Source organism: Anneissia japonica, unplaced genomic scaffold (assembly GCF_011630105.1).
Source record: "Anneissia japonica isolate Jap-2015-1 unplaced genomic scaffold, ASM1163010v1 scaffold952_len37108_cov104, whole genome shotgun sequence".
Classification (NCBI taxonomy): Eukaryota; Metazoa; Echinodermata; class Crinoidea; order Comatulida; family Comatulidae; genus Anneissia; species Anneissia japonica.
In genome coordinates, this window is record NW_022710985.1 from 21,348 (window position 1) to 25,092 (window position 3,745).

A 3,745-nucleotide genomic window follows, 5' to 3' on the forward strand; every position below is an offset into this window, starting at 1 on the left:
TTGTTGTTTTCCTGTTTGTTCATTCGTTTAAGTTTGACTGCGCCACTTTCTTGTGTGTTGCTACTGTTGTAAAAGTGTAATGTCAAATAAATATTATTATTAATACTAAAACAAGCGGTAAATTTGGCCAACAGTATACGGGCCCCGCCTGCTTTACATTTTTTCCTATACAGTTCCGGCAGAAATTAATAGAGGACATCATTTAGGTGAACTGATACATGAATAATGCATGCGTGCTTGAGTTACACTTCTTTTCGCCTCGTCGCGAAAGTGGTGTGTTGTTCGTTGCTTGTAGTTAGGGCATGGAGGAGTTAATTTAATCTAGTTTCCCACTCGAAGAAAACCTGCCGCAACGTAACGTACGCAACGCAACGTAATGAAATGCTCATCCAGCAATTTCGTATCCGCCTTCCTTACGGAAAGTTGAATTTGTACTTCTTACGTGACGCAACGTAAAATAGATACGGTTCCCACTTCCCAAACGCAATGATTTTCAGGGATATATTAGGCATACTGTAGCTCCGATTAATAAATATACAGTTTACTCTTTTATTCAATTATAATATTAACATTATCTAATACTGCGCCTAGGCCTCATTTTACAATGTAATGTTTTAGTTTATTAATTTGGCATATCAAATTAAATATTTACTTAGTTTAGCATTGTTCGTTTAATGTTTAATTACAAATTGTATGACATTTTTATGTTTGTAAATCAGTTGGATTTAAATTTTGTTTTTGAAGATCTGATAACAAGTAGGCATAATATATTTAAATAAGCTTTTGAATCCCCTGAAGAAGAAATAAAATAATTATTATAAATCAACAATTATATATTTGTTTGCATATATAAGCCCCTATATTAGGCATAGCTCCGATTAATAAATATACAGTTTACTCTTTTATTCAATTATTAATATTAACATTATCTAACAATACTGCGCCTAGGCCTCATTTTACAATGTAATGTTTTAGTTTATTAATTTGGCATATCAAATTAAATATTTACTTAGTTTAGCATTGTTCGCTTAATGTTTAATTACAAATTGTATGACATTTTTATATTTGTAAATGTTGGATTTAAATTTTGTTTTTGAAGATCTAATAACAAGTAGGCATAATATATTAAATAAGCTTTTGAATCCCTTTAATTCTCATTTCGCCCTGTGAACACTTTCTTTTCGTGGAGGATCGGCCGTCAGTGAAATTTACGTTACGTTGCGGCAGGTTTTCTGCAAGTGGGAACCAAGCTTTAGTATTGCGTTATTTAGGATTACACAAAGTGCTGAGAAAAAAAAAATTCTTAATCTGATTTGTTAGGGTCTTACCGGCGATTAATGATAGAAAATACAGGGAAATTCCAAAAAGTAAACTGAATTATTTAACAAACAACACGCTATATAGATAAATCAACAATCCTGTGTTGCATTAGAGAACGGAATTCACTATTTTACTCTTTCAATTACTTAGATCATCTAAAAAAAAGAGAGAGAAAAAACTTGACATAATCTTGCGTTAATTAAAAAAAATGTATCTGCTGTAGTAATCGACAAATGTTTAGTCCTTATAAACATTGTCGTATTATTAGTAATTGCACGTTTCCCCGTACTAATTTTTTCATTAACCTTATATTAGTTTGCATTGTGTAAATTTCCATTTTTAACCTTTAACTGAAATCTCAATAGTCTTGCAGATACTGAAATCGGACCTAATTTTATGTCTACATTTTTGAAATTTCTAATATTACTTTATTATATATGTATTTTGACTTATTATTTTCATAATTAATATATATATTATTGTTATTTGGTAAGCAGTTTTAGTTATGCCAAACTGTCAGCCATCTACAAAGTCTCTCTTTCTATTATTTTATAAATGATTTATTGTTGTAATTATCGACGACTATTTTTTGATATTAATGACAATTGTTATTGTCGTTATTGACGTCATCGACATAATATCAGGCTATGCATACTGTACTTTGAAAAAAACAAGAACACTAAGCAAAATTATTGAATGCTTTGCGACTTTTTTTTTGAGTGTAAAAAATAGGCCCGTACGCATGGATTTGGTATTGGGTGTAGTTGCGAATTGTAGAGAGCTTATACTCAGCTCCACCTGGGTAGGGCTCAGGTAACAATTACAAAATCACAATTTAATTACTGTACAATTAGATTTTAAAAAGAGAAAAAATACAATATATAATTTATAAAAATTAAAAAGAGAAAAAATACAACATAAAATTTATAAAGATAGGATATAAAAAATAAATAAACCACTAGGAATAGAAAAAAGGGATTATATTTTATATTATATATGTACAAAATTGTCAATTCAATTACATTATTTACCAATAATTTTTATAAAAATTATTATTTACAAAATTATTAAGATTACCAAATCATTATTAATTACAAGTACAAGATTATTAAAAAATTGCATTATTGACAAAATATAATTTAATTATTGTAGTAAGAAGGGCGTGAAAATGTCTGAAATTTAAATTCAATGTATCACCCAGAGCACGAGACTAACGTTTCTTATTTAATAACTCAACAATAGTATAGACCTACTAGGAATAGGTGATGTCTTAAGTCTCATAGATCTGCAGGAAGGTGTTTCAATGAGGTAACTGGATCTGAGTGTTCTTGTGTTTTGCGGCTAGGAGGAAGAAGCTTCCTGAACATCAAAGGACAACACCAGACTTTCACGTCGTGCCGCAAGGGTCGGCAGACCAGTAACAGACAAGGCAGGTCATAATTTAAGTATGTGCAACCCAATATGATACGAAACGCTCTTTTTTGGACCTTTTCAATAATATTGAGACATCTTTTTAGTGATAGCAAGCACCATGCCAAGCAAAGGGTGGCACTGTATTCTAATGTGGGCCTTATATAACTTAAATACACTGTAATAAGATTTTTGGTTATGATATTAGCCATTTTTAAGATGCACAATGAAAATATTTTTTTCGAGGCCCTAGAGGATTATGTTCTTTGTATTAGGCCTACTCATTTAAGGTCATTCTTAATAATGACACCAAGCAGTGTCATGTGATCCACAACTTCGAAGTCTGTCCCATTAACAATAAAAAGAGAGCGATGTAATATTGGCATTCATGTATTATTTATTTATTATTCTATCATAATATTCTAAGAACAATAACGTCAATATTATTATCGAACGAGATTTAACATGCACTGGTGAGTGGGGTCACTCTGATCGTCGGTCGCCCTCTCATGTTCCTGTTGGTTTCGAGGTTGGCGTCACATTGGTCAGTAAATAGTGGAACTGCCGTCGCATTCAGGCTCGGAGGTTAGAATATTTGGAGGTAGGTCTAGGCCTAGTAGGGGAAGTAATTTTGATGTATAAGTAATTTTAATTTATATTAGGTTATTGTCATGCACCTTGAAGTTGTTGATTATAGACAATATTAGCAACTTTAAAGTCTGTAATGTTTGGTTGTGGCTAGGCCTATGCTCTAACAGTTCGTCGCGTGCCGAACCTGCGGGGCATGCTAACGTCGGGATATGACCGGTTGAGCCGCCGGTAATTTCTATGGAACGCCAAGCGCGTTTCTCAGTGAATGTACAGTAGTCGGCTTGCCGATGTCATCAGTGAATGAACCCCCCGGATACCAGCTGCTGTACATATTCATCCCACAGTCTTGTCAGTCGTTGATTTGCTCGTATTGCCGTTCGTGATGTATAATTGTGTAATTGAAAATTAGAATTTTGATATTTTT